This window comes from Nymphalis io, chromosome 13 (genome assembly GCF_905147045.1).
Source record: "Nymphalis io chromosome 13, ilAglIoxx1.1, whole genome shotgun sequence".
NCBI classification, from domain to species: domain Eukaryota; kingdom Metazoa; phylum Arthropoda; class Insecta; order Lepidoptera; family Nymphalidae; genus Nymphalis; species Nymphalis io.
Window position 1 is genome coordinate 11,283,307 of NC_065900.1, and position 20,381 is coordinate 11,303,687.

Genomic DNA, 20,381 nt, shown 5'->3' on the forward strand with positions numbered 1-20,381 from the left:
ATACGTATCATTTTATTTATATTTTATGTAAGAGTCAGTTATAGATTTCAATTAAATGTTTAAAGTGTAAAAAATTGTTGTACTAAAAGTGCGTTCCCGAAAGAAATTAACAAAGTAAGAATTATTCAGAGGCTATATTTTCAAGTTCCAAAAGTCAAATCCTTTTATTAATTTTCAACTTTTATTTCTTTTAGGATAAAAGCGAATTTAAATGAAACGAATAAATTAATTTATTTTAAGACACCCAACGGACGAAATGAATTTATTCAGTAACACTTTCAACATCATTTCGTATAAAATAATTAAATAATCTTTTTACCAATTTAATATATATATATATATATATATATATATATATATATATATGTATATATATATATATATATATTTAATTTCTGTAGATTATCTTATCTTTTTATATAAATGCGAAGGTATGGGCTTGTATGTTTGTTACTCAATCAATTTCAAATTACAACGGTTTCTAACAGACGGCATAAAGGTATTATCTATCACCATTGGCATGTATATTATTAACTTGTTAATGTAAACTGATTAAATATATTTCAGCTATATCCCTTCTCTGTAAGTATAATCTATAAATACCCAAGGTTGTCCATAAAAGATAGCCATTAATGATAAAACCGCTTTTGCATGCAATTTATTTTCCTTTTAATTATTTTTTTTTACCTTTCCATTTATATTATATTTAAAAAAAATACTTGCTCCAGTTAAACTATTCAAGAATTAATATAATCAAGTTCTGAATTTATCATCGTGTTCGGTTATAATAAATCTCGGAAAGGTGATAATTCATACCCACGCTCAATGTATATGATACTTCCCGAAATTGGATTTCGCGATCCCAAGGATCCCGTTGATAATTCAGCAAGGTACCTCGAATTTGATATATATCGATGGGTATGACTACAAGATATAATTTGAAAATGTTTTAATAATCTCAGAGCCGAGATGATCCAGTAATTGAAACGCGTGGATCTGAAGTGATGATCGCGGGTTCAAAAGCCAAGCAATACAGAATTTTCATTTGGTTAATTTGTATTTATAAACCCATATTGTGCTCGCCGGTGATGAGGAACATCGTTTATATATGCATATATTTGCCGGGAAGACAAATGACTCTACTCCACCTTATGGTAAGTGGTAGTAGAGTCCAAACGCTACGACGGCCAGTATAGTCGGGAAGAAAGTTCTGCACTAGCCGCCCCCGCCTTGCCGGCCCGCAAGATGCCTCTTTATGCCTCGTTTGAAGAAACTCGGGTTGTAAGAGAAAAGGAACACATGAGCTGGTAAAGAATTCAATTTTTTGGAAGTGCGACAAAGAAAGGATTTGCCAAATTTCGAAATAATAATAATCGTGATAAAACTCTGCTATATACGTGTAATCAGCAGACATTCACAGGCTTTTACTTTTTTCCTGTTTATAAATCCATTTGCTTAAAATTAACTCATCAAAGGTATATATACTATCAAGTCTGTATAGAAAAAACTAGCAGGAATATAAACGTTTATCAATAATTAATGATGATAATGAAAGGTTTTTATGATAAAAATTACCCAGTCATAGTTACCGTTTTCTTTTGGTTTACTAAAATTCTTAAATAAAAAATAAAAAACAATCTAAACATATACGTATTGGAAATTGAAATTCGAAACAAATTTTCGTCGCTGGCGTTTCTATAGTTCATTAAAGAAGTTTTATTACAAATTGAAAAGCGAAACTAAATCAGGACATTCCAAACAATTGGATTCTCTATTTCCAATACGTAATCACTGGAATTATTCGCACAAGCAGCAGATTAGCTTAATTGAACGGGTTCGTTGAGTCGCGATTTATATTTATCTAGAAATTTAAATAATATAAATGAAATTGTTAGTTCAGCTGAGATAGAATGATGGAATGATAGAAAACGTATTATAAACAAATATCATACAATATTTATAAAAGTCATTTGTATCTCCACAGCCGTGTTCTCCGTGCCATTGGTGCATCATATCTTTAATTTATATTAATATTATTCTATCACCATATAATTATATATAATGATGTTTAATATATATAAAGAAGTGATCACTAGTAGAATAAGAAGAACTTATGTTTTGTTATTTTAAAGCCAGAGCAATAAGACCTGGTTATCTAAAACGATTAAAGATATTATGTTATAGTAAAAAAAACCAAAATAGAAATAAAAAAATAAAAAAAAACTGGTATTTATTAAAACCGACTCAAACGTTGAAAAAGTACAAATATTTTATAATGTCATATAATTAATTATATTTTTATTCAGTTTAATTATATTTTACCAGACCCGGAATTTGAACCTAGGACCTCTAGATTTGCGACCTTGTAAGCACACTAGACCAATTAAATATAATTATCGTATAATTACAATAGAGAAGACTAATTTCATTAATGTGTTGAATAACGGCGTAATCGTTTCCTAACAAACATGGATGAGCTAAACTTTCGTGTGCAAACATTTCAACGTGCAAACAAAGTAACTGAGCAAAGCTTAAACAATCTACTTGATTTTTGTTTTCACTGGACGACATTAATGCAATTTTGATTCACTAACATTGTGGTCTCATTAGCAAATGTACTATTTTATTGACTATGACAAACCTTTTAAGTATTATTGTATGTACTGTGTAGTATACATGTGTGTGTGTGTGTGTGTGAGAGTGTGTGTGTGTGTGTGTGTGTGTGTGTGTGTGTATACCACAGCTAATAGAGAACCGACTTATTAGAAATAAATGATAGAAACTACTTTAAAAAAATTCTCTTAGATTTGTAGAAGGTTGTGATTTTGCTTGGTGGTAGGGCTTTGCGCAATCCCGTATGTTTAGGTGTGGTACCACTTATCACACAATATTGTTCCAATTAGTGTCGCTGTGACTTATTGACAACGTCAATAATGCTTAATATTTCTTGCAAAGAAAATTTCTACGGGCAATGATGACCACATACCATGTGCCGTCTATTTTTTATTTTATTTTTCAAATTGAATATCATAAAATGAAACTAAAATATTATTAATGTTTGAATTCTTCCAGACAGATTTCTTGCACGACGGCCATTCTTATGAGAACCTAAGTAATTGTTCAGGATATTATAGTGCACAAATGTATATCAAAAACACAGGTGCGCTCTCTATTCAATTACTCTCATAATCAGACATGACCGGAAAAAAAATCAGGTGCGGAGTGGTTTTAGAAAAATATATAATCGTTTAAAAATAAATGTAGATAATGTTTTGCTTTAGGTATTCGTTTAAATAATAAAAATCCGCAAAAAATTTTTCTTTAATTTAGCCAATGATTAAATTAAACCTTATGTTATATACAGATGATATAAACGTAAAGTTATTTATTTTAAGCTATATACATTCATTTTTATTAACATAGTATTCGTTAATTCCATGTAGGATATATATTTAATGATATATAGTTATATACATTAAAGTTTAAATATATATAGCTAAAAATTAAAAGTAGCTACTGTATAAGTCATGACCGTGAAATGCTGGCAACAATGCAAGAAAAGTGCTTATTAGAATTATTTAGATTTTAACCCTCTAAGCCATTAAATGACATGGTGACCGGCACCAGTGCAATTATTTATGTAGTATTAAAATTGTTATACATGGCAAAGCTAAAGTTGGCAAGCGTTTTCGAAACTTGGTTGTAAATATTATCTCAAAGTATCCTGAAGCTTAGTACGTAAAAGTAAAATAACTTGCACTTTGATATAATTCAGTGGGAACTTTAAGTTCAGGGTTCTAAGTGAAATTGCTAACGATGCAAACTTTATTTTCTCTGAAATGCGCACTGATGTCGTGTGGTTTGAATTTTTCAACTACATCTCACAGCTCTGTAAATAGAAGTGTCTGTCTGTAATTTCAAATAACGACCTCTTTTTAAGTTAATATTATGTTTCAAAATCCAAAACATTGGATTTTTTTATTATTGTCTGTCTTCTGGCTGTCTGTTTGTCCGGGGTAATCATCAAAATGACTATATATTATAAATTAAAATAACTAAATTATTTTAGGGAGTATTCCAAGGTACAGTGTAGGCTAAATTTTATTAAAATCGGTTGATTCTCTCATAAGTTTTACGTATTTTTGTTCCACTATTTATTTTTTATTTTTTACACATCTATAAAAATAAATAAAATATAAATATCTTTGTCAAAATAACTGTCTATTTTGAAGTTAATATCGATATTTGGGAGTTACCAGCTATTTTTTATTGGAACTAACAAACTCTCTAGCTTTATATATTAGTATTGATTGATGCATTACACTTATTTATTTATAGTAAAAATTAAATATAATTTAAACCGAACTTGGGTATAGATTTTGTCCAACTTTCTACTGAAGTGTAGTGTATAGAACTTTATATATGTATAAAGTTCTTAAACAATATGTTTACATATTGTATATATGTTATATTGTCTATGAACTTCATATAATCATTTAAAGAGAAAAAAATTAAGACATAGACAAAATTATTGTAATATATATTTCAGTATCAAGTTCGAAAAAAAATTTTAGCATCTGTGCCATTTTGGTTTTGCACATTAAGATGAACACTCGAAGAAAATGAGATTGGAACTTCTACATTGGTCTGTGGAGATCCATTTATCCAATAAGTCTCATAACTATAAGAACGTGGCCAGCAAACAAAATTGGTCTGAAGATTTTTGATATATCGGTGAAACATTCAGCAACTTCAGCCAATAGCGAAGATAGGCGTTACTTTACGTAATACCGACCTGTCTCGGTTACGCAAAAGTTTTTCTTAATAAAACTTGTAAGGAAGTATTACATAAATGTAAGAGATTGGGTTGCTTAAAAATGCTATTATTTAAATATGTTTTAACTTCATGGTAGAAAAGAACTTGGAGCAATAACAAATAACTCTAATCATCGATTTTGGACTGACACACTGCTGGGCTTTGAAAAGATACTGTCAATCTTATATCACTAATTAATCTCGAGGAATTAAAAAATAATTTATTATTTTAAGCACTAATTTTAAACATTTTTATTGTTTTACTTGTTTTTTTTTGAGTAGAGTAGTGACCACTTGATACTAAGTGGTCACTACCACCAATAGGCAATAAAATATTAACAAATACTTACAACGCCAATGCGCCACCAACCTTGGAAACTAAGATGTTTCTTACTACTTTAACTAGTGTCTGTTGTGTACAAAATATCTGTACAAAGTATTGCTGTTTAGTTGAAGAATATTTCATGAATGGATGGTCATTTCCCAGAGAGGCTTCCTCACTTTGTATCATTTTTAGCGATTTCATATGACATATATTTTAGCAAGCTAAATCGAAAATATATAAGAATTCGCGTAACAATTTCGCAGAATCGATAATTTAACCGCACTATTTGGCGAGAACGTGGTGAGAATGTGTTGTGAGGTAAATGATTGCTTCGATAAAAAGTTGCCTTCTTTTCTTTGTTTGAAATAGAATTTGAAAACATTTAAAAACATTTTATTATAAATATCAAATTACTTACACTATAAATAACAATCTTTATATGCTTTACAACAAATCTCCTCTCGAATAGGTTTCCGAATTTCTTATGCCGTATATTTTCTAATAAGCTTAATGAAGCCATCATTTATCAGAGTTTAAAATAAATCATTTAAAATGAACGAGTAAATGAGTTAATTATTGCGTTCGTTTGTATGTTGTTTAATTAATTTGACAGATAAGTATTTTATATCAGTGGTGTCTGTAATTTCAAGTTTTGTGTTTTTGAATGAAATTTCTAAACATACTCCGTATATTTGGCGAATGCGAACTGGCCTAATATAAGTGTAAAACTTCAACTGTCAGAACACTTTTGCTTTGGTGTGTGTTTCTATGTATTAACATGCGTACATCTATATATGTGTGTTAACTGTATATGCTTGTATTTATTTGGTAAGTAATTATGTAATAATAATAATAATATCCTGTTACATTTTTCACACACGGCCATCTGATCCCAAATTAGCTTGTACAGAGCTTGTAATATGGAAACCAGACATTCTACATATACTATTTATCTTTTTTTATAAATACATACTTATATAGATAATTACTGGTGGTAGGGCTTTGTGCAAGCTCGTCTGGGTAGGTACCACCCACTCATCAGATATTCTACCGCAAAACAGCAATACTTGATATTGTTGTGTTCCGGTTTGAAGGGTGAGTGAGCCAGTGTAATTACAGGCACAAGGGACATAAAATCTTAGTTCCCAAGGTTGGTGGCGCATTGGTTATACAACGCTAATGTCTAAGAGCGTTGGTGACCACTTACCATCAGGTGGCCCATATGCTCGTCCGCCTTCCTATTCTATAAAAAAAAAAAAAAAAAAAAAAAAAAAAAAAAAAAAAAAAAAAAAAAAAAAAAAAAAAAAAAAAAAAAAAAACACCCAGACTCAGGACAAATAGACATGTTTATACACACAAATATCTGTCCTGTGTGGGAATTGAATCCACAACCTTCGGCATGAAAGGCTCGTCGATAATTAGAATTTTACCATTCTTTTTTTCATTAAATTACTCACAAACGTTATAAATTTAATACATATTTTATATTGCAATAAAATGTTACACTTTTTTTTTATCTCTCGACAATTGGTTATTATTGGTAGAGTTAACAACAAATTGGATAAAACGAAAGTAAATAATAGCGTATAACTATGTTATGTATTATTTTCTTGACGATTTACTCCTTAAGTTACGATATAATTAAGGTCTAGTTATTCTTACTACTGGGTCATTAATTATGTCCAAGTGTTTGTTTGTATAAGTGCTCGAATAGAATCCATTGAAAAACTCATTAGTCGTGAACATACTTTTCTTTTTAAAAATGTAATTATAAAACCTGCAGAAGGTTTGTGCTTTTTACCTAACGTTAATTAAGTACTGGATACACATGTTAAATAAAAATGTTTCAAGGCTTAACATATTAACCAATGCATCTATATGTTAATATATGGAAATAGATAGATTTTTTTTAATAGTATTTTATTAGTGTAAAGGATTGTACCAGTTTTGGTACACTTCCGAAATAGTCGGTTATTGACACCGTTAGACCATTAAAAGGCACATTGGCACAAAAACGTAGTTTTTCATAGGGTTTCTGTATTATACAATTTATTGCAACTCGCCGTTAGATGCTGCTGTAGCTCATCAACTTCTATATCGATCGATCGATCTCTATACACAATTGATATATATAATATACACAATACATCATAATATAGATATTAATTATGTATATATATACATATTATTATATATATGCAGGACAAAGACTGCTTATGTCTTATAATTTACACAAAATAATAATTATTAAATTACCAGCGGAAACAAAATACTGTTTTAATAATATTTAAATTTAATTTTCTGTATAATGTCTACGTCAAAATGAATTTTTCTCTTTACTCATGAAATGTCAAAGTCCAACAAGGGAATCGACGTCAAAACTTAACCAGGCATCTGATGTTTCCAACTTCTATCGTTGATTAAACATTTGTGCTTGCAAATCTGCGGCTGAACTTTTTCCTCTTGGAGATTTGCCGTCCATCGGATTTTAGGAGATAAATCTTTTTTGGATTGGATGGATTCATCCATTGTAATAATACACTTATAAAAGAGAAGAAAATATAAAATGTGTATTTTTTGTTTCAAATTACATAATGCAATAAAGATACAATACAATAAAGATGTTTGTAATGAACTAAGCTTATTTTCGAGACATGATAAAATTTCACAACGGAAGAAATGTCGACTTATTTACATATTTCGGTCGCAACAGCCAATCTCGGTGGAGACTAGCCAGCTGTGTAGGAGATTTTATATTGCAAATGTGTCTGTTTTACGCAAAGATATATGCATATAATATTCTGATGGGACACCAACCCAACCAAAGTTTGTAGATAAAAAAACATAATAACTCTTTTGATTTGAAAATTTGATCCTCGGTCCTTTATAAGCTAATCGCGCGTCCATCTAGACAGTTAAATGATTTATTATGTAAACAAATTTAGTAAAGTAAAATTTAGAAAAGTTAAAGTTTATGTTTGTGTTTGTCTATAGTCCTTTTCAATTAAACTATCAGCACAGCTTAGTATTCGGACAAAGCCAAACACTTTAATTGCTGAAGCAAATACCAGTGATTTCTAAACAAGTCTCTAGTGGGCAAACTTCAATCAGACTTAAACTGGAAATCGTCCAATTCTCTGCATAGCGTTTGAACGGAGAATTCGTGGACATTTCTGCTTTAACAAATACAAATATATGTTTTGTAAATGCTTGAACAAAGTTTCCCTTTAAATACAAAGACACTCTTGAACATTTTGGCAATTGTATAATTTTGAAAGTAAAATTGTCGCACTCCGCTGTTTTAATATTAATAATGTTCTTTGCCCGTTCGCTTGGCGTAAATTAAAATGTTGTGACTTTTAATTTATATTAAATAAATACAAACAATAATCTAAAGTTTACGTTATGGTTATACGTGACGAGATTTTATTTAACTGAACAGAAAACTTTTTAAAGGATAAGCATGCCTATCAGTTACAGCCTGTTAATGTCCCACTTCTGGGCTAAGGCCTCCTCTCCCTTGTGAGGAGAAGGTTTGGAGCTTATTTCACCACGTTCCTCCAATGCGGGTTGGTAGAATACACATGTGGCATAATTTCAATGAAATTAGGCACATTCTGGTTTCCTCAGGATGTTTTCCTCCACTGTTGAGCATGTGATGAATTATAAACACAAATTAAGCACATAAAAATTCAGTGGTGCTTGCCCGGGTTTGAACCCACGATCATCGGTTAACATCACTAGGCCATCTCGTCTATGCCTATATTATACGTTTACTCTGATATTATCTGGAAAAGATTACTTCGGTAGTGATAAGATCGCATTTTTACATATACATCTTACTTCAAATAAGTATATAATATGCTAATATTAAATAAATGTTGAAAAATTGTTAATTTTTGTTACGTTCCTTATCACGAGTAGATGTTATCGTTACTTACGCATTTGCTTTTTTCAGCATAACTTATAAATGCTTTAGAGTTGATCAGTTTAGATGTCTTCAATTTTCTAGTTTAAAGTCAAAGATGACAGTGATAGAAAGAAATCAATGTCAAAATAAACTGTAAACAACGTTTATAATTAAGGTCCGTTATGATCACGACTTAACCTCGAGTCATGTTCGTATGCACTTATATCACGTGTAAGAAATATTGAAAATATTTTCATTAGATATATATACGTTTGTTTTATATTACGAAGTATATAAAATATATTATTAAATAAAACCGTTGAAGTAAAAAACAAAAAAAATAATAAACTTACTTGGTTTGCGACGACTCGAAGGAAACCTGCAACCAATCATAGCAGAATATTAATGAAGGCAATAATGTAGTGGTGGTAGGATTTTGTACAAGTCCGTCTGAATAGATACCACCTACTCATCACATATTTTACCAACTAGCAACAACAGTATTGTTGTTTTCCGGGTTGAAGGGTAGAGTGAACCAGCGTAAGTCATAAGGATCATAAGATCAATGGTTACCAAGGTGTGGCGTATTAGCTATGTAAGGAATGGGGAATATCTAACAGCACCAATGTCTATGAGTCGTGACCACTTACCATCAGACGCCCCTTTGTCCGTCCGCCTACCTATTTATATGTATATATAAAAACGTATTTTTATTATTTATATATTTAAACCAATATATTTTATATATATTTTATTATTTAATATTGTAGAAGAATTTCTTCAATATACAGAACAACGCGCATTTAAATAGATTAAGATAGAATAAGATTGTATAAAACATTTGATATTTTTTGCGAGGAACGACTTATCATGGCAGGCGAAAATATTTGCATAAGATGTAAGTTTCCCTCCGGGCCTCCTTTTTGATATTTATATTAAAAGAACAAAGTAAAAGAGGAAAAGGTGATACGATTTGAATTATGTTTATTATTTATTAGGTGAAAAGAAATTTATCATCTTAAGAACGATTTATTACAATAATATCTGTTTAGGTTAAATTTAAATACCTGTAATAAGTAATTATGGATGCTAGATCAAACCCTCCTTCGAACAATTTAACCAAAATATTAACTCTCATGAATATACTTGTAGAAGGAATTGACGAGTCCCGAAGTTTGAATGAGTTTTGTAATAAAAATTTTTTATCCGAATCTCGTTTGAATTTATATAAAGAAAAGGAATAAAAACAAAAGCCGCGGTCATATAATTTTAATAACGTAATTCTTTTTAAAACAATAACGAGCGTTTTTTTTATTTATGTTGTTATTATATAACTGTATTTTCCAGACACTTAAAAAGTTTTTAAAAAGTGTAATTATATTGCATTTAAAGAAAGTGGATAGGAATTGTTTTTATTTTAAATTGTCATGATCTTAATGTAATGTAGACCAAATATTTTTAAGAAGTCACTTTTATTTCTGGCCATTTACAATACAGAGATGACCCAATGGCTGGAACGTGTATGCGATTGTGGGGTTCAAGCCCGGGCGACACTGAGTTTTCATCTGCTTAATTTTTGTTTATAATCCATCTCCTGCTTGGTGGTTAAGCAATTCTATCCAATATGTAGGTTATATGTGTTGGATAAAATTCCGCAAAAATAGTGGACAAACATCTATCAACTCAAACATATGGAGAAGGGTGGAAATAACCTCCAAACCCTCTTCTCAAGAGGCCTTTGCCCAGCTGTGATACGAATTTGAAGAAAGTGGACAAATTTTGAGCTACAGTTGAGCAGAACTTGTACAAAATTCGGTTGAAAGATTCGACTTATACATACTAACAGTGTTACAATTGGTATATAAAAAAGACCATTTCTTTATCTTTATACTGTCATGCCAACCATGGAACTTAAACAGCAGTAATTTATGTTGTTTTATTTCACTGAGGTGAGTGTGCCAGTGTAAGTAGAAGGCAAAACGTAGGTTATGTTATTTTTCCTTACATTTCTTTTTTCTATATATATATAGTTATTTACTATCTGGTGACCGATTTGGCAAACAACCTTTTTTATATTTAATTTAAAAAAAACTTCTTACGTTGTTAAAAAACCGTTTTATCGTATTTAGTAAGATAGTTTTCTCAGAAACGTATTTTAATACGTGGCTTTGTATCATATAAATATATAAGCTCATCTGGGTAGGTACTCATCAGATATTCTAACGCAAAACAGCAGTACTTGGTATTGTTGTGTTCCGATTTCAAGGATGAGTGAGCCAGTGTAATTACAGGCACAATGGACATAACATCTTAGTTCCCAAGGTTGGTGGCGCATTGGCGATGTGATCGATGGTTAACATTTCTCACAATGGCAATGCCTATGGGCGTTGGAGCATATGGGCCACATACCATCAAGTGGCCTATATGCTCGCCCATATGCCTACTTAGACTATAAAAAAATAAATAATATGTATAGATTAAGTTTCTTTTCAATATTATTGTACTTTTAAATAGGGCTGTGAAACGAATTACACCCGTATTATTACTCGTAGTATTTGCAGATATTAAAATTGAATTTTGCCAACGTATAAATACGACCAGCTTCCAACCTCGGCCCAACCCGCAAGTGAGATAAGGGAGAGGGGCGTTGCAGGTATTAGTTACGCTATGTCCTTTTATTGTACCCCTGACATCTTGTATGGGAAATTTCACGATGTTAAGTTGAGTAGTTAAGACGTAAAAGCGTTACAAAGAAACAAATAAATTTAATTCAATTTCGCATTAGTTATGATTGATTGTTCAATATATTTTTTTATTATATATCATTTGTTCGTGTAATCATTTCTTTATTTTTTGTGTTTCGACTCGGCTTCGTTTGCCACAAATTATGTGACATAAATTGTCACTAGTTGTTCAGTGTGTGACAATAAAAGAGCTTCTTACTTTTTTCTTTTAAATTATAATAGTATTAATTTGTTTTTTTTTTGGGAATTATTCTATTGACATTTTGAACGGTCTGATCAATTTTTTATATATTTTGAAAATAATCGATGTAAGGCGTACAACTGCGACTATTTCGCACACACACACAATTCTCAAGAACAAAAAACTTCAATACTTAAAGCGTTTCCGTTAGCTGACATGTGCTTACTAAGAAAGGATTTTTAAAAAGAATTGTTAATTTCCAATCAATTACGCATAACAGAACGGAATTTCAAGAATGTTTTAAATATATTTAACATTAGTAACTTATGCATAAAATGAATTATTTAATATTTTTCTTAAATTGGGCTACAAAAAATAGCTAAAACTTTAACCGTATTCAAATCTGAAGTCGCTTATAATATATTATTATAAATAAAATATATATGTACAAAAACAGAAATTAAAATATTCTTGATTCTTTTATAAGCACCTATGAATCGTTGTTTTACTATATTATATTAAATGTAAAGCTACTACTGATTATGAATGTAGATTCTAACTAAAAGATAAACGTATAGTAACTCTTCAACGAATTAAATAACGTTAGTATATAAATAAAATACAATTAAATTTGTTAATCTTCTCGGAGAAGTCGGTAAATTAACAAATACCTCCGGGCTACTCCACTCTTTTCATCATGATCGTGTAACAAGTTTTTTTTAATGTAAGTTGATATTGAATTATGTAATTGTTATATGCTTATATATTCATAACTCAATATTATTTAATGTCGGTGTACAAGACACACTGAGTGAATATAATAAGGTACTGATAGTATATAAATTGTTATACATATATTGAAAAGGGTGGAGCCTTGAATCGTGTATTTCATATGATTATGTAGATCTAAATACTCATATAAAATAAAGGCTAATCATTTTATAAGTTCAAAAAAATGTTTTTCGGGAGTGTGACGTAACAATACCCCATGGGATTTAAAACATTTTTTTGTTTAAAGTCACATATTTATATTTGAATAAAATCCTCATGAGTCATAATAGTCGTAGAGTTTAACCATAACTCCTTGACTTGAAAAAATATCATCTATGTGTATTTTTTATATTTTTTGTTTCAATTTATTTTTGACTCTTTTATCTATAGAAATTATGAATATAATTATTAAGAAAGCTTATTTATATATTATTTTAATTCCTATTTTATTATGTGTCGTAAGTATATAATTATTTTCTAACAAAATCCTAACTAAAGGTTTAAGAAAATCCACATTAAACTTCTCGACGTTATAAACGCGGAAAACTTTAAGAGTTATTTATTACTTTGAAAAATTTAAATCGAAACCTTTACGGAAAATAACGCGTCGCTATTGAAAGTTTTACAACGTTCCGAACTTCAACAGCGTCAGTTAAAATTATGCGAATCGCATTTCAAGAAAAGTTTAGCGTTCTTAAATTAGTTACGAATCTTATATAGAAATTTTTTTATTAGAAACGTGCTTTGCAAAATATTAATACCTAATAAATCCTTTGCCTGAACTAAATATCGCTTCGACGATAACCTATTCGAATCTTATATTTAAATTTCGAATTTCGAAGACTGAAATTATTTGTGGCACTTACCTTTCGGGTATTAGTAGGCGTTCGGCAGCGAGCGCGGCACAACGTGGAATGCCGTGCGGCGGAGTGAGCCGATCCACTACGTCTCGTCTACATACTGCAGTTCAAAAGGAACCGAAGATTGATCGTTCGTATTCCGGGCCCGAGGGATGTTAAACCTGTTTATAACTTTCAATTTACATCGAAAATTGACTTTTTATATTTTTAGTGGAATCGATTAACAACAATGACCTCCAAATATAACATTATCGCTAAATGGTTATAAAAATAAATGTAAGGAAGGCTTTGATGCATTTTTACTTCAAATAAATGAAAATATATTAATTATGGTTACCTACTCGACAATATTTTTAACACTTCATTTTTAGTACATTTTCATCTTGATTTTTTTTTGTTAGTTTTATAAAAAAATTACCTTATTTTCAAGCTTTAGTCCGTTCTTTTTTCTAAAACTGACAATGTCAGTCCGCATGATGCAGCTGCTGTATCCAGTAGCTCGTTACAAAGATAATATTCATTTCATCATTATTCTTTTTCCGAGTCAGGACATGAAACAAAATAAAATATCTGACAAAAAAATATTTTTTTTATTCTAAGAAAATTAAATTAAATTCGATTACTTGTTAAAAAAATATTATTATAAAAAGAAACTGGCCACTACGAAGACCAAAAACATCTTAAAAAATAAAGTTAATTGACGTTCACAAATTATTTTAAATATGATAGTTTTTAGTTATTCTAAAAGAACAGTCCAGCTGTAGAGCTGGAGAAAACTTAAGAGTTTTGGAAACAAAACTGGTTTTCTTTGAAAACATTAATCTTACCCGAATAAACAGTGAAGAAAATATTTCCAGTAATTAGTTGAACATTTAAAACTTCTCAAATAAACCATGGTAGGTAGGTTAAGAAGGTAGTAGCCTGTGAATGTCCCACTGCTGGGTTAAGGCCTCCTCTCCCTTTTTGAGGAGAAGGTTTAGAGCTTATTCCACCACGCTGCTCCAATGCGGGTTGGTGGAATACACATGTGGCAAATTTTCAGTGAAAATAGACACATGCATTTTTACCACGATGTTTTTGTTCACCGTAAAGGACAAGATGAATTATAATCACAAATTAAGCACATGAAAATTCAGTGGTGCTTGCCCGGGCTTGAAACCACGATCATCGTTTAAAAATCACGCGTTCTTACCACTGGGCCATCTCGGCTGTAATAAACCATAAATTCAGTAAAACTTTACTCCAAAGTACTAAAGATGCATTGTGAAGCCCTTTAAAATATATTTTCCTACAAGATGCTGCGCTCCTTAACAATACGTTTTGCAAATTATATTATTATAGGAACATTAATTTTAATGAGCTGTTTAATTATACAAAGACACTCATTCAAGGAAGGTAGACGCTAATTGAGGTATAAAACAGTACACAAAGCCTCTTGGCAATTCCCATGTATAATATATTACCAGACTACGATCATGCGTATTATATAAAAAAAATCGTTATTTTCCCTCAGAAAATACTTCATGATAGAATTTAAAATCAATTTTATTTATGGAGCTGGTGTCTGTTGTAAGCTACCCGTTATAATAATAATAATAATATCTTTAATTATTTAGGCAAGATGGCCCATACTTTTGATACAAAACATAACATAACATAACATACATTAATAATTAGAATCACAATCACAAAAATAATAATAATTAAAATATATAAGAATTAAAAAGGAGCGAATTAATTTTTTTTTTTTTTTATATTCGCCGGGAGGGCAAATGACTCTACTCCACCTGATGGTAAGTGGTAGTAGAGTCCAAACGCGACGACGGCCAGTACAGACGGGAAAAACGTTCTGCACTAGCCGCCATCGCCTTGCCGGCCCGCAAGATGCCTCTTCACGCCTCGTTTGAAGGAACCCGGGTTGTAAGAGGAGGGGAACACGTGAGCTGGTAAGGAATTCCATTTTTTGGAAGTGCGACAAAGAAAGGAGTTGCCAAATTTCTTTGTTCGCGATGGAATTGATGTCACAGTAAGGCGGTGACATCGAGAACCAGCTCGCGTGGACTTAAGAAGGAAGGGGGAAGCAGGAATTAGAGAGAATAATACCTCAGAGCACTCGCCGTGATACAGTCGATAGAAAGCGCTCAGTGCTGCTATCTCACGACGCAATTGTAAAGGTTCAAGGGTGTTTGTGACCTTTACGTCGCCAATAATGCGTACGGCACGTCGCTGCAACCGGTCCAAGGCCTCAAGTAGGTACTTAGCGGAGCCATCCCAAAGGTGCGAGCAATATTCCACGCAAGACCGTACCTGTGTTTTGTACAGCAGGCACAGTTGTTGTGGCGTGAAAAAGCGCCGCACCTTGTTCAGAACTCCGAGTTTCCGTGAAACTGTTTTTATAACAGCCTCGATGTAATCCCTTGGACTAAGGTCGCAGCGAACGTCAATCCCCAGCATGGCGATTTTGCTTTGCATCACCAGCGGAGTACCACAGAGGGAGGGAAGAGGGGAAAATGTTGACTTTTTCGCCGTGAGAGCGCATACCTGTGTTTTCTTGGCATTAAACTCAACAAGATTATCAGAGCCCCATTTGGCGATGAGCTCTAACGTCCTATCGAGTTCAATGACAAGATCCTTCCACCTCTCTTGAATTTCCGCTCGCCCAGCCACTGCGCGTCCGTGGTATCCACCATGCACTGTACTATCGTCTGCATAGCAATGTATGTTCCCAAGAGAGAGCATATCATTGATATGCAAAAGAAAGAGTGTGGGAGATAGCACAGATCCCTGGGGGACCCCAGCATTCACTACATAGAATTGTGAAGCGCAACCATCAACTAAAACACGAAGGCTACGCTTGTGTAGGAAGCTAGCAATCCAGGTACATAGCTGAGCAGGCAGACCATATTCCGGCAGCTTGGAGAGAAGACTTCTGTGCCAGACCCTGTCGAAAGCCTTGGAGATATCGAGGCTGACAAGCAACGATTCTCCATGCTTGTCGATAGCTTCACCCCAGAGGTGTTTTACGTACGCTAGAAGATCACCTGTGGACCGTTTTGGTCGAAACCCGTATTGACGATCATTAATTAAAGAATGATCTTCTAGGTAATGGATCAGTTGGTTGTTTAAAATCCGTTCCATCACCTTACAAAGTACTGAGGTGATAGCTATTAACCGATAATTTGCCGGGTCAGACCGATCCCCTTTTTTGGGAACCGCTTGCACATTAGCTCTTCTCCAAGCCTCCGGCACACTTCCCGAAGAGAGAAAAAGTTGGAACAGGCGCGTTAACACAGGAGACAGCTCCGCTGCGCACTTCTTCAGCACTATGGCTGGTATTCCATCGGGACCGCTAGCTTTCCGTACATCAAGTGATTGCAGCTCCGCACGCATATCACGTTGCCTGATTTTAATGTCAGGCATCGTATGGCCACATGAAGGTATTGTAGGTGGCAGTGCACTACAATCATCGATGACGGAATTGTCGGCAAAGAGTTTAGCCAGGAGATCAGCTTGCTCCTGCGGACTGTGAGCTAGCGATCCGTCCGGATTTCTGAGCGGTGGCAGCGAAAGTTGGCAGAAATTGTTTTGCACAGACTTGGTCAGACGCCAGAAGCTACGGGAGCCCCTAGGATGCGAAACAAGGTCATGACCAATCTGTACAATGCGCTGGGCATCCGCTCTCGTGTATGCCTTTCTACAGGACTTGGAATTTTTATTATAGTTTGCTTTCAGTGAGTCAATGTTAGATGCCCCGCTAATGCAGTCGTTGATCCACTTGCGATATGCCACCTGCTTAGATGATACAGCATCGGCACATTCACGAGTGAACCAACGGTTACGCGTGACGAGATCTGAGCTAGGAATGTAGTATTCCATTCCCAACATGATCTCGCCAGCAACAGCAGCAGCACTAGCTGTCGGGTCATTCCCACTGAAGCAACGTTCCTTCCAAGGGACCGACGCATAGTAATCGCGCATACCGTCCCAATCCGCCGACTTATAGTGCCAAACGCGACGTTTGCATACCGCTAGTGGCGGCAGCTTGGCCTGTGGCACTCTGGTAGATATAAGGCTGTGATCCGAAGAGCCAAGAGGAGCCTGAACCACAACCTGATATTCCACCGGGTGAGAAGTCAGCAGAAGGTCCAGTAGAGAAGGTGCTTGCCCATCAATGTCTGGGATCCTGGTGGGCTGATCAACCAGTTGGGTCAAGTCATGTGTGAGAGCAAAAGCATGAGCAGTCCTTCCAGCATGGTCAGTTTTGAGTGATTTCAACCAGGATTCGTGGTGAGCATTAAAATCCCCCAAAAACACCAATTCCGCGTTAGGAAATTGCTCTTGCGCAGCATCTGCCACCCGACTAAGATGGTCAAATAATCGGCTTGTCTCCAAGTCACCATTGTGGGATCTGTAGAGGCACACGTAGACTCGGCTCTGACGAACCAGGTCCACACGTACCACCAACATGGAGAAGGAGGGGTCCTCCAAGCAACGCAGTCGGTGACAGCAAACATCCGTCCTGACGAACATGCATACTCCGGCTTTCGCTTTGAAGGATTCTTCAAGCGTGTAGCCGGGATAATTAAGGTAGCTGGTATCGGCAGGACGGAGTATTTGTGTCTCCGTGAGAAACAACATTGCTGGCCGTGCTGTCTCGAGATAGTGGTGGACAGCGTTGAGGTTAGTGTGGAGTCCTCGGATGTTAGAGAACTCGACCTCAAACAGCGAGGGTATGGTGGGGGTGTGCACCGCTGTACGACCGTTATTTCTGTTTTGTTGCGCCATTTGGGAAAAATAAAATGGAAAAGAGACGTGAAGCGAGCGATGTATTGCCACGATAGGGATGGGCAAAGTGTGGAGGCGTGTTTCCCCAAGTGGTTGCCAAAAGGAAAAATATACTGACCCGCCGGACGGAAAAGCCCCCGAACCCCCCCGGAAGTGGCCGCCGGGACTCCACCTACCGGTCACCAACCGGCACGACGGTCCACCCCGAGATTATGCGTGGCCTGGTGGGGCAGCCTCACGAGCTGGTTAGGCACGCTCGGGCCCCTGTACTATGCCACGGGCGGCCAGCGGAACAGCCGTTTCTTCGGGTCTCCCTGTCCGGCAGGTCAATACAGTTTCCCCCGGCATTGGTTCAACAACCGTCTCCATCGGACCAACACCCATCGCGGCAATACTCGCTTGGGCTCTGGCTGTACGCAGGCTGACCTCGAAACGCGGCTGCAAGCCACTTCACGAGTTTTTCACCATGCGTACGGTGGTAACAAGCCAGGCGGATGTTTAACATCCTCCCACCATATAATTGACATAAAAAGAGCAAATAATACACATTTATATTGAGATAAGATAAAATAGTTATAGATCTTCAAATATTTATTACTAATTTTCGCTTGCTTCGCCTGCGTTTTAGGAGAAGGGTATTTGGTATAAAATATGTCCTTTGGTATGAAGCAAACTTGAACCCTCTTGGGGTTTTTCAAAATCCTTTGATTTGAAACAGATAGACAGAGATACTTCCTCATTTATAATATTAGTATATTATGTCTATAAAAAAATTATTTAAGGATAATGAGATATGTAAAATGTATGATAAAATATATGTATAATATGTGTAACTGTTTTGATAAAATTTCGTTTATAACCTCGGTCAACCAACATATACTATTTATCCTGGGATATGAAACGGCCCCATTGGGATACCCAAAAACTTTATATACATATTTAAGTTACACGGGAACGAGTCGTGAGAACCGTGCATAGTGTGTACCCTATAGTGTAACCGCGTATTATAAAGCGTAATGTAAGCGCCACGCCCTTAACATTTCTGTGGCAGGTTTTTTTTAAAGAATAGAGGGTGCAGTTGTTTTTGCGTAGTTGGCTAGTCTCTCCTGAGAATGGTCACAGTAACAGTAACAGCCTGTTAATGTCCCACTAAGGCCTCCTCTCCTTTTTGAGGAGAAGGTTGTGGAGCTTATTCCACCACGCTGCTCCAATGCGGGTTGGTAGAATACACATGTGGCAGAATTTCAATGAAATTAGACACATGCAGGTTTCCTCACGATGTTTTCCTTCACCGTTAAGCACGAGATGAATTATAATCACAAATTAAGCACATGAAAATACAGTGGTGCTTGCCCGGGTTTGAACCCACGATCATCGGACAAGATTCACGCGTTCTAACCACTGGGCCATCTCGGCTTAAATCTTCGCCGTTGCAAAACAGTACCGGATGACATCATCTTTATCATATATATTTCTGCTTTCTTAGATAAAATGAAATGTGAGTAATGTTAGAAAACATAAATGCCTATAAATTAAATACTTTAAATTATATCTAACGTTAAAATATTACGAAACGAAATTAATCTTTCAAAGTGTTATTTCAAGTTCTATTTTCTCGTTTAGTTGAATTTTGCTTGAAATTCAATTACTTTTTCAAATTTCATACGTTCAAGAATCTTTATTCGATTCGAGAATATTTTTCGAAGCAATTAATAACACACGATCCTGGGCTTGTTATTCTAAAATATTAATTTTCCTTTATAGCATGATATCGTTCTGATAATTTTGCGAGTCATATTACAGACGTATGAGGTGTAATTACTAAAGGGGGAACTTTTATAACTTTGCCTGCATCACCATTAAATAGTGATGTCACATAATGTATCGATAGACCATTGAACTGCTATATTTCAAGTCAAAATGTCGATAACGGCTTACCATTATAATGCTCGTTCGATGTTACATTTAGAAAACAAATACCTCAATATAT

At 34.2% G+C, this 20,381-nt stretch overlaps 1 protein-coding gene across 1 annotated transcript in view; it reads right to left on the minus strand.

Moving 5' to 3' along the window:
- Nucleotides 1-13,740, minus strand: part of LOC126772737 (calexcitin-1) — a 47,944-nt gene extending 34,204 nt beyond the window's left edge. Inside the window, exons 1-2 of the mRNA XM_050493270.1 lie at nucleotides 13,613-13,740; nucleotides 9,404-9,429 (exon numbers count right to left, since the gene is read on the minus strand). The gene's annotated coding sequence lies outside the window, so the exon portion shown is untranslated. The remainder of the gene's footprint in view (nucleotides 1-9,403; nucleotides 9,430-13,612) is intronic.
- Between the last annotated feature and the right edge of the window lie 6,641 nt (nucleotides 13,741-20,381).